Consider the following 12,943-nt stretch of genomic DNA (forward strand, 5'->3'; position numbering starts at 1 on the left):
GTTAACAGTTTTATTCATTCAGTATCACTACTCCAACGAGTTGAAAAGTATCAGTATGATCTGATGCCTCTGAAAGCAAAAGGTTTAATTAGAGCCCCTCATTCAGTCTTTGGGACTATTCTTCAGGAAGACAATATAGGTTTAAAATTGATTTCTTGCAGGACCTCTGAGCTGCTGCTGTAGAGAATAAAGAGACAGCATAGATAGGAGTCCCATGAGGAAAATCACTCTAACCTGAAGAACACTGGAATTCCCAAAAGCTGAATGGTGATGAAAGCAATTACCTGAGAACATGGGCAGTGTTTTGATGGTTTTGCTGTTGCCTTTTCTTCCTGGCTTTTGGAGTTGTTTTTCTCTTAGTTCCAGTAGTAAAACCAGCATGTGCAGTTTGCTGCTGTCTACCCAGCTAAGCAAGTGACAAGTATTACCCTTTTGTTATGGTGGATCAGGCCCTTAATCTGAACAGTACTCTCTGTAATGAACCAAATAACCTCCAGGGCAGTTCTCTTGTGCCTAAAAAGCGTGATTTATATGGAAGTAAATAACTGCCATATACAAGTGCTGCGCTGCTCCTAACATCCAAACAGTGATGAATTCCTTATCACATATTCAAACAGAGCAGGAAATACCTCCCTTTCTATATTTCTTTCAGCTATGTTGTCAATCAACCACAGTTTCTATTTCTACTAAATAGGCAGATTTTCCTTCCCTCATGTGTCCAATAAAAGCAACCTACTCTAGTGAGAGGTGTCTCTGCCCATGGCAGGAGGGTTGGAACTAGATGATCTTTAAGGTCCCTTCCAACACAAACCAACCTGTGACTCTATGATATTTTTTTGTTTGGGCTCTCATAGTTGATCACCTTGCTATATACCAAACAGGCCCTGATGTTCTGAATGGTGCCTTTATTAGGATTGTTGTTCTAGAGGCATTTCCCTGGAAATTTGGTTGAATTTTTGGATGCACACAGATACAGAGGTGAAGAAAGAAAATGCACAAAACTGATTATTTTTCTGTTTGAAAACAAGTTTTCCTGCTGTTCTAGACAGATGGAGAAGAAAAAAGGTAGTACTTAATGAGGTGGGACATATTGTACTCCTTGACAGCACTGCTGAGCCAGAACACCATTTTTTAACAAGAAAACCAATGCAGTAGATAATGTGCCTTTCAAATACAGTTTTAAAATAAAAACCAATACACAACTAACTCATCTCACCTAATTCCCTCATAACAATGATAGACTAGTTTGTTTTATTGCCAAAATAAAAACTTCATCTTCCTCCCATTTCCTACCCCCCTCTTTTTTCCCTCAAAAGAGAAGATAAACAGATGCTAGCAGAGTAACCCTCAAGATAAAAATACGTAAGAAACCATGCACGATTTCCCATGAATTCTTTCAAAGCATGCTCCTAAAGGAATATCATCATGTAAGCCTCATAACTGAGCTCTGGTCAGTGTGGGACATTGTTTTACACCAGTAGAATAGAAATGCTGTTCTAACTGTATCAAAAAGCTTGCAAAGTTTATAAACTTACAAAGTTTAGAAATTCTCTGCTGGCAAGGTTAAATAGCCCCCTGCTCCAAAAGGAAAGATTGAAACCTTCTGGGAAGAAAAAAAAAAGAGGTGTCAATTATCTAAAACAAGCTTGTGCTTTACATACAGCTTATTAATAAACATATAGTCAGACCACAGCAATTCTACTGAGCAAACCCAGCCCGCAGAAAACTTATTTTAGGCAGGTGATTTGGGAAGGAAGCAGAAGAGAAGGCTCATCCAGAGCTGGTGCAATCAGTTGGAAGAATGCTATTAACTGGACGGAGTTCAAAGGACCCTGATGGGTAAGAACGGATACCTTTGGCTGTCAGCAACAGAGCTAACAAAAGCTGTCGTTTTCTACATTTACTCCCAGCTACACAGAAGCCAAAGTTACCTTCACTATCAATGTTCATCCGCAGGTTGGAATCTTTACTATTCAAGGTCTACAATCCTTTCTCTCTAAAAAAAATTCCTATTTCTGTAAAACCCTTTTTCAATGAAGGCCAAATAAGACAACTCCTGGAGCAACATTCAAAACTGTAGCTTTTGAAATTTCAGAAAGCCAACTCAAATTCTTCAGATGTAATTTTGGAATAATTCTAATTTAATTGTTGTCTTTTGCCTCAGAGTTTTTGTGCCTATGTGTTTCAATTAACATTTTCAAGCCAAAACCTAAAAGCATTTTGCTGTAAGTAACAGAAGAAGCTAATGTAAAAGCTAATGGAGATTGTCCTTACCATTGAATAAGGCACAAAGGAAAATAAAAGCCCCAAAGAATTTACCATCTGAGGGCTCATTAAATTCTGTGGGCCTACTTCCAAGATTAAATGCACACTTCTGGGCTAAGTATTTGTGAGATCAGTTTCATACTGCAGACATAAAATAGAGAATTGCCCCTTGAGACTGGGAGAATAATTATGCATGACAGGAGGCATGTACTCACTCTTACTGTACTCTATTGCAAACTTTAATGATGGTAGGAGAGCCCTCTGAAGTGCTTTTTACATACACTCACTTCTATATACATATATAGATATTTTATCTTTTTTTGTGTGTAAAATATATATATATATATATTTGTGTCTGGGTATGTGACTTCCAGTCACATAATACTGAAGTCCCTATATATTCATATAGATATATATATTTATTAAAATCCAATCTACCACTGCTGCATGACATCTAGTATAATAAGAATACAATAACCTAACCAAGCAAGGGGATGGTTAGATACAAAGTCTTTCATACAAGTTACAACTTCATTCCCATAAGACATCAGAGACTTCCAGTTTTAGAGACATCTTCTTAAGCACATGAAGTAGCTTCTCTTTCTGCAGCAATTCTAGCTTCTGCCATGGTCAATGGAGACTTTTCCACTGCTTCCATGAGGAATCAGCCTAGGTCTTGCTCCATCCAAACAGAAATCACTCAGACAAGATTATGATGCAGAAGTTACATATTTTAAAGCAGTAGATATTTCATAATCACCATAATCACCAATACAGAAAAAAAAAAACCAAAATGCAAACAACACAAAAACCAACCCACACTTAACTAAGCCTATTTCTTATATGGATTATTTCAGATGTAGCAAAATTCCCTCTTTGCAACCTAATGTACAATTTTAAACAATCAGTTAGAGTTTTATGGAAGTGGGAAAGTGGATATTGACCACTGCTTTGTGATTAGGCAGGCTAACATTCTGAAAAATATAAGGACTTCAATCTTAAAATTACAAGGGATTATGATCTGCAGGAGAACAACTATACCTTGCCATGCCTTCCAAACTAGTTTCTGGTACTCATATTGAGCTCCTACCAGGTTGGATTTTTGTTTGTTCTAACACTAATTTGAGATTTATGCAAACATTCCTGAAATACAATCCACTTATTACATGTTTTTAAGTAGGAGATTGAAAACTGCCTACCCACCTACAAAATCATCATTGCTCCACCAGTTAAAATCACATCCCATATTGCTCTCATTTAATCAAAAGCTAATCTTGTTAAGTTACTAAAACAAATTGGCTTTTTGATGTTAGCTAATACCAACATTAAACAAACAAAAATAAATTAATAGCTCATTCAAAAATTAAGGGAAGTGTGAAAAGGAAAAAAAATTAATATAATTGGAGTAGACTCTTTTCTCCAAGAAATAAAAAGGAAGTATTGTCAGTTTTCAACAAGCATTGGCAGAGCACACATTAAGATTTTCATCATGGTAAAAGTAAGATAGCATCAATATTTTAGATTCTGTGACATCTGTTTACAGTCAAGATTTTTTCCTGAAGTACTATAAATTGTCAATTGTTTATCTACAGTAACGGACTCAATTACTGCTACCCCAGATTATGTAATAAGCATATTTAGTAACTGAGATAATTAAGCAACACACGTATACTTTAAGCTACAGCAAAGACTTGCCAGCATTAATTCTGCCAAATCAGAAGACACGCACACATTGCAATGTCATTTCTTCACACTTCATTTTTCAGTATTATGTGTTTCACTGTTCGCTTCTGTAATGCTAATGCACTATTGCTTTGAAAATAATTAAAATTATGGTCTGACCACATGCAGTTTGAAGAAATTAATGTGTGACCTTCAACTGCACAGAAACACATACGTGACAGATAACCAGGTTATGCAGCATTAGGGAAACCACTACATGCAAAGTTATGCACATTATAAAAGTCAATACACTAACCTAAATTTTAAAAGACACCTTTTGGTTGCACAAAGATGTGTTCATGACAGCCTTATGTCACAGGAAATGTTTTTTTTAAACATCTCCCTCAAAGTCTCGATTTAACCACCATCATTTATCTCCAGCCTTTTAATCTGTCAGGAATATTCTTTATTTCCACTAATTGTTCATTCTTTTTTTATTATTTTTTTGTAGGCCCAACACTTAAGTTGCTGATGGTTGCCTTTGAAGGCCTAAACGTCCTTAACTTTACTAAACCATGGCAGAACAAAAATGTTTCACATCATCAAACTTGCATTATCTAACATCTCTTAGAACTTGCTAATTGGAAGAGACTGAACGTCACTGCAGATTAATGCACCTCCTTTCAGTTTGAGCACCTGAGTTGAATCTAATCTGCACAAAAGTGACTAAAAATCAATCTAATCTGACAGTGGTGAAATTATTAGGTATAATTATATGCATTTTCAGATCCTTAGCTGGAGAAGACAAATTCCTTGGAACATTTCAAGAGAAGAATTTAAATATTTGTAGCATGTTGGGATTTTTTTTAATCAAAACCATGCAGAAAACATTTGCTTTCAACCACAAAAGATGAAAGGTGATCAAGACAATATCTTCTGTTCATATCAGCCCTCAGTATTTGCTACAGGAAACAACACATTCCCATGCCAGGAGTGTGTTGGAGGAAGGAAGGAACTGGGGGAAGGGAAAAACCTTGAAAAGTACTCAGATGCATCATTTTTAATTACCTAAAAATGTGCATTAAACTTTTAATCATTGACTCTTTTTCATTAAAGGAGCAGAGATCTTAGCTTGCTCATACAATGACATAACTAGCAAAATTTCTTTTTTGCAAAGGGCTGCATATGTCTACCTAATACAAGCAAGTAAACTCACTCTTTTTACCAAACTCAGAGCAATGAACATGACAGGAGAGCATAACCCTGACTTGAAGCTACTTTTTCTTTTTCCTCACCCACACAGTCTGCTGAGTAGTATTCAAATACAAATTAGGAAATATAAAAGACAATACACCTATTTTTTTGTCAATAATCCCAGCAATAACAGAACACTAAACAGTGCTGAAAAAACAATCTTGTTTGTCTCAATAGGCATGATTAGTATTTAAAAGATTCAAATGTTTTTGCAAACTGTTTATTGTATAACATGAAATACTCAACAGCACTCAGTTAACAATGTTCTTCATCAAAATCTTTCTTCAAGCAGTAAAATGCATCCATTTATGATTAAATTTTTTTATTATTACCAATTCCAGTATTCAAAAAAATGAAGACGCAGATGATGAAATTGTGTTCTGAGAATTAAAAAGCACAGCAAGTCCGTGTGTCAGAACTGGAAATGTGATAGTGTGATTAAACTAACAAATTTGTATTTGGTGAAGAGAACAGTTTCTCATGTAAAAGATAATAATTTTGTTTGCTACTACTGTCTTATTTTTATGCCCAAAAGCACATTGCCAGTGGAAATCCAGTTGATACAATCTATCTGGATTTCCAGAAGGCTTAAGGAACCTAAGCACCTACCAAGAAATAAAGAAGGCCCTTGCACAGATAGAGAACTTGTCAAAAATTAGAATATAATTACCTACAAGAGTTAGGGAAGTAAACAGTCCTCACGGAAATCTATCCTGGGACTCATGCTGCTCCTTGTATTTATAAGCAAGCTAGAAAAGGGGGTGTAGCAAGGTGGCAAAAGTTGCTGACTCTACTTTATTATTTAGGGTAGTGAAAGTGAAGGCTCATAATGAACAATCACCTTATATGACTTAGAAATTAAGCAATAAACCAGCACAGGAAATTTGCTACAGACAAACGGTAAAAGATACACAGGAGAATAAAGCTGTCCAAATTTCATATATACAATAAGTTGACCATTATTACTTAAGAAGGGGGGCCTTGAGGTTAGGACAGCCAGATAATGGAAACATAAACTTAGTGCTCAACAGAAGTACAATAAAAAAAATCACTTATTTGAAAAGAAATTGAGAAAACATCTCTTTGCTACCTATAGTCTGCATCTTAACTTCTGCTTGCAGCTTGTTCCCTCCATCTGATCCAAAGAGGGCAACAAGGAGAATCCAAGCATCATCTACCATATAATAAATAGCTAAGTAAGCCAGAACTCTTGAGTCTAGACACAGAAATGTTTAAGAATGAATAAGGTAAAGGTCTATAAAGTCTTTAGCTGCAATGGAGAGAGTGAGTCTTTAATGTCTGTCTAAAAAAATAAGAACCAAGAAGCACCAAATGAAGCTAAAATGGGGTCAGGTTAAAACCAAGAGAAAGGTCTTCACACATGGTTGAGCTACAAGAGCTTCTGCTTGTGGAATACCAGGAACACTAACAGCTCAAACTTTTTCAAGGGACACAAGATAAATTTATGGAACTGGAATCTAACAAAAGCTACTAAATACACAGAAGCCATCGACAGAAAAAGTATCATCCTGTGTAGTCACTCTGTTTGTACAGTCCTCCCTGCACATCTGCTTTCAGCTCCCACTGGAGACAGTGTACTGGGTTAAACAGTCTGACCACACAGCCAGCCTCAGTGCTCGCTCCTCTGTGTGAACGCACATGCCTTTAATGTATAACGATGGAATTGACACAATCACAGAAAACAGAACTGGAAAAATTCTTGAGAGGTCATCTAATCTCCTCCCCTGTCTCTTGGTAGAATCAGTTGTGCATGATCTTTTGTGGCAGATGTCTAACCTGTTTTTCAAAACCTTCAAAAGCAAGCTATTCTAGTGTGAATAGCCTTCTCTGAAAAAAGTTCTTTGTGATATAACCTGAATCTTCCTTGCTGGAAAGTTAATCCCTTTATTTCTTCATTGTTATAGATACACAGAGATACGGTTCCTCCCCCTTTGCAGTGGCCTTTCATATCCTTGGACTTATCTATCAAAACCTAGAAAGAAAACCTAAGACTTCTCAAATTGTAGTCACCTAATCATTGAAAGAAAAAACCAAATTTCATCCTTGCAAATACCAAAATTCCTCTACATGTTACCCACTTGAGTGTATCACAGAAAGTAAAAAAACAGACTCTTCTAGTAGGGTCATTACTAGTCCAAAAAAACCCAAAAAAAACAACAACAACAACAAGCCAAACAACAAAGAAAAAGAAAACCAACCAAAAAACCAAACTAAAACTAAAAACTACTAAAAAACCCCCAAACATGTGTGAAGTATGGTTAGTATATAAAGAATGGCCTATAGTGCATAATAAATTGAGTTCATCTGTAACAGGCACAGAGAGCAAGTCTTCCTTTTCTGCAGAAATCTTCCCCAGTCCCCTTCTTCTCCTTATCCTTTACCACATAGGTAACCCAAATTCTCAATCACTCTTCACAGACTATGCTCCCTAGACCTCAGAGTATCCTCTTCAAGAAAGACAGGAAAGATTTGGAGGGAGTCCAGAAGTGTAATGCCCAAAGCTAGACATAGCATTCAAATTGAGCCTAACCAAAGCTTTGACAAGCAAAAGGATTACAGCGTGTGCCTTGCAGGCTTCCTGCTTGTGTGATGTGTGTGTTTCAAGGCACGGCAATAGCGCTGATTCATAGCCAGCTCATAAATCACCCAGGCTCTGCCATGCCTTCTACTGCAACTGTTATCCACTCATTTTTACCCTAGTCCATGATTTATGTAGTTTCAATGATTTTAATTTTTTTTATTTCGTATGGAACCTTTTTACTCAAGAAGAAATGATCTTTTTAGGACTGTCTCAAAAATTGCACTGATGCTAAGCAGTATCAATTTGCTTCTCTTGGCCACTTCACACAGTCTAAGGATTTCCCAGGATCAACAGATGAGACTTTTAAAAATCACTGGCTGTAGAAATAAAGTATGAATTTGTGTTTGTCTGTGATTTATTTTATATATATATATATATATACACACATTAAAAAGAAACCCAAGCCAACAAAAGACAAAAAAACCCTAAAAAACCCCAAACCAAACTAAACCAAAAAAAAATGAACCCAGAAACATTTTCTCTAAATTCTAATCTTGTGCACCAACTAGGCTCCTCTTGAGTATCTTGAGTAAATTTAGTTAGGGCTTTTTTGTCTATTCAATCATCTGGTCTGCACAGTAGCAACTCAGCAGAGATCTTGGCTAAGACGCTGGGTGCGGTCTGACTAGTTCAGCATACACCAGAGTGGTTTACCTGGCACTTGCATTCCTAGTTTGCATTTGGGAAAGAAAACAAGTGAGACTGACAAATAACCAACAAAGTCAAGATGTCATCAAGCAGATGTCACATACTGGCTACATTTTGCATCTTCATCTTTCGGGTTTTTTTTCTTGCATTGAGAATATAATAGTGAGCAAAGCAGATAACATTCACGGATGGCCCATGAACACTTAGAGATACTGTTGTCATTATTAACTTACTCAAATTTATATCCTAATTGCAGTAAAAATACCACAGCCTTAATCTACAGGCAAATGAAAAATTAGTATAGAACTAATAGTGCTACAGCACCAGAAAACTTGTTCTAACAAGTAGAGATGCATGAGTTAATCCCTGTGAGCAATTAACTCAGTGACTTCAAGCCCTGCTCTGTTAATTAATTCAATGGGATATTTTTCTGTGGATTTATTCTTTAAAATTATTAATAAATTAATTACATGACCACACTCAGTCTCCAGATTGCTTGCAAACTATTTGCCATCCCATCAAGATTTTATGTTCATAAACCAGATTACTTACTCAGCTAATCCACATTTTTTTCAGTCTACAAACCCACAGCATTTTCAAGGTGGTTACTGCACTAAAGATTACACAAATGAGTATCATGACATTTTTATCTTTCTCAGCTGAGCATTTTGGAAATCAAGAACTTGTTCACATGAATAACTGCAGAAAACATTCATCAGACTCTGTATGCAAACTAAATAGGGAAATTCTTAACCTGTTTCCACTTTCAAAAAGATAAGATTAAATTTAATATGATAAATTGATTCACAAATCTTTTGAGACACTATGTAAATATGCTAAATATTGTGTAATAAGTAATTATCCAGGATGTAGAGAGTACAGGATTCCATTAACTTGCACAATGGCCAGTTTCTCCCTTTCACAGTGTATGTAAAGAGAATAATGTTTAAAATCAAAGTCAAATACTACATGTAATTTATTTTTTTTTCCAGCATATAACTTTATTTTACCATAGTGAAATCTATATTTAACAAAACCTTCTGGGTTAGATTTCCCTTGCCTACACAATATTTTGGTAAAACTTGCCAGGCACAGCATGAATACAATTTTTGGTCAGTAGTCCACACTTCAAGCAACAACCCTGGTAAATGGCAGGTGTGCTGCCAACATAACTTTACTTGAGTTACTAGCAAAAATCCAAGTAAAGTACAACTAAACTGCAAGCAGAACAGCACTTTGACTCTTATTGCTCATTTCTGATGTGTCACATTTTAAAACAAATTTTAAGAAGGAAAGGCTACCAGGAAAATGACACAAAAGGCATTTCTAAAGACCCTGCTTCTCTTTTTGTGTTGCTAAGAATATAGAAAAGGCTTCAAGAAGATTGCATTGAATGTTAGATATTTGATGTGCGCAGTAAAAAGGCCTTTAATATTACAAAAGTAGTCTCCTTAATCCACAGTTCAAACACCTATTTTAAAGGCATTTGGCATTATATTTAAACAAAGCTAGTGCAGTGCCTGCAGCTGCAAATTGCAGGGAACAAATGCAAATCACAAGAGTTCACACTGCAGGCTCTGAAAAGTCATCAAAGCCTCCAAGTACTTTTAAAGAATAATGTACAAAATGCCACCAAGACCTCACAAGCTACCCTGCAGGAATCCATTGCTTTTTACCTGACAGAGCTGTGAAGATAACAACTTTAATCCTTACTCTTTCCAGAGCATCTATTAAAATGCAAAAGACACCCAGTAAACAAATACACTACCAAAAAGGAAAAAAAAACAAAACAACACTCCAAAACACAAAACCAAACAGTTGCTGTTCTTATTTTTAATAAGAGTTAAGTCTTTTTTATTAAAAATTTAGAAATTATAGCACAAATTGCACTTGTGGAAAACTGCTAGAGATGCCTAGATTAACAGAGTTGTCTGAAACTGTTGGATACTGTTGCTAGGAAATTGTAATAGTACAAATCACTATGTAACAATCACTAGCAGCTACTTCTCAACTATGACAACTTCCTAGCATTATTTCAACCTACCGAGGAGTAAAAAGTTATTACCACTTTGTAGATATGCAAAAAAACCCAAAAAAACCCACAAAAAAAACCCCCAAAAATAAAAAAAAAACCACAAAAAAACCCAAAAACCCAAAACCAAACAAAAAACCTAAATAAACAAACAAAAACAACAACAACAAAAAAATAGCCAACACGCAGAAAGAGGTTATGTAAGAATTGTAAAACCTTCACTTTAATTCAGTTATATACAGAGGGATTATACATATTCTCTCACACCATTTTAGCTACCTGATAATCTTACAAACTGCAACATAGCCAACAAGTGAAGCCACAGACAATATAATTTTTAACCCACCCATTTTTCTCATGGCACCAACGCGCTTGCAACAAACGTGGGTAGAGCCCTTCCCAAATCTTCATTCGTGAAACCTAGCCATGATGACAGAAGTATGAATAGTAGGATTACTGAAAGCTAAACAGCCAGATGCAATGTAAATTAGGTCCTGAGAGAGATCTAAGAACAAAGCTGGGAGTAGAATAAATTCAGTTTCAGAGACCGGCCTTTTCCTTTTGATGGAGCTGAAGAGCACCCATGCATTCGGTCCGAAAGCATCCAAGACTTTTACTTCCAGGCAGCCTGAATGTGTCAGCCAGAAAGCATCCCACCACACCCAGCCACTCCATTGGGCCAGCTCCCCAATAGGAAGAGAACTGGCAGAGCTCTCTCCTCGCTAGGAAGCTGCACCTGGGGCTGGGGCAGGGAGCAGCTCTGATCAAGAGTACGCTACCCCAGCCATTTCTGCCTATGGATCTTCTCCATCAGCTGCCATTGCACCTCCAGATACACACTACTGACATTCCTACTGGTAGGCCATGCTCCTCCATTCCAGGTCAGTCGGTCCTTGCTGTCCTGGTGGCTGATGTCACACCTCTCAGTCCACAGAAGAGCCCTCTGTGTGGCAGAGCCCTCTCATGACCCCTGCAGCCCAGGGCCACAGCCTGCACGGGGGCCTCACAGCTGCTGGGGACCTCGCTCTCTCCACTCTACTTATCCCAACTCACGATAAAGATCCTTCAGCTTGTTTTCCAAACATTTTTTTTTCTCTCATCGCTTTCTTCCTGCATTAAAAATATTAAGACTTAAATTATCCTAATTATGAGGCACTCACCACTCTTCATATGCCTCAATAAGCTTCACACTGGAGTAACTCCCTCTGCATGATAAGAAAACTATTGTGGTCAATTTTCATGCAGCCAAAGGGTGAAAAAAACAACCGCAAACAAAAAACCCAACCCCCCACCTCACAAACCCGTGATAGGACCCTGAGATGTTCTTTCCTAATTCAGGAGATTCCTGCATTTTCCCCCACATATTATTGAAAAAAAAGTAACAGGAGCCTTTCCAGCTCTCTGAGGCTATTACAGGTGGGTGACTGCTCATGTCAAAGAGCGTGCAGAGTTGTTGCTGAGCGGTATTTAATTTTCTTATTAGAAAGGTAATATATAAAAAAATAGACCTTGCATACTAGAAAGGGAAAAGGTGTTCAACTCAAGCCAGGTTCAAAATGAACAGCAGGAAGAGCCATGTCAGACTAGCAATTGCAATTGGCACTTCGTCAGGTGAGCCCTTGTCCATATCACAAAGCAACTGCCTATGTAAGCGCGTAACAGGAAGCCAGCAAAATACACATGGCACTTATTCAGCAGAAAAACATCTCTTAATTTTCAGGGCTGGTTCTGGACAGCCAATCAAGGAGCAGGGAGAAGGAACTGTGCAACTCCACAGCCCTTCTCCCATCCTCAATTCTCCTACTCATCCCTGCAGACACTCTCACCAGGCAGTACAGGCTGGGGGCTGACCTACTGGAAAGCAGCTCTGCAGAGAAGGACCTGGGGGTCCCGGTGGACAACAAGGTGTCCATGAGCCAGCTGTGTGCTCTGCGGGCCAAGGCAGCCAGTGGTATCCTGGGATGCCTTAGCAAGAGCATTGGCAGCAGGTCGAGGGAGGTGATCCTGCCCCTCTGCTCTGCCCGAGGCCACATCTGGAGTGCTGTGTCCAGTTCTGGGCTTCTCAGGACAAGAGAGGCAGGGAACTCCTGGAGTAGGTCCAGCAGAGGGCTATAAAGATGATAAAGGGACTGGAGCACCTCCCTTATGAGGAAAGGTTGAGGGAGCTGGGCCTGTTCAGCCTTGAGAAGAGAAAACCAAGAGGGGACCTCATCAATGTCTATAAGTATTCGAAAGGAAGGTGCCAAGAAGATGGATTCAGGCTCTTCTCAGTGGTGCCAAGCAATAGGACAAGAGGCAACAAGCAGAAACTGATGCACAGAAAATTCCACCTGAATATGAGGAAAAACTTCTTTACTATGCAGGTGATTCTGAACAGGTTGCCCAGAGAGGTTGCGGAGTCTCCCTTACTGGAGATATCCAGAACCATCTGGACACAATCCTGTGCCATGTGCTCTAGGATGACCCTGCTTGAGCAGGGA

Source organism: Pipra filicauda, unplaced genomic scaffold, assembly GCF_003945595.2.
Source record: "Pipra filicauda isolate LSUMZ 115617 unplaced genomic scaffold, ASM394559v2 scaffold331_size1881853_pilon, whole genome shotgun sequence".
In the NCBI taxonomy this organism is placed as follows: Eukaryota; Metazoa; Chordata; class Aves; order Passeriformes; family Pipridae; genus Pipra; species Pipra filicauda.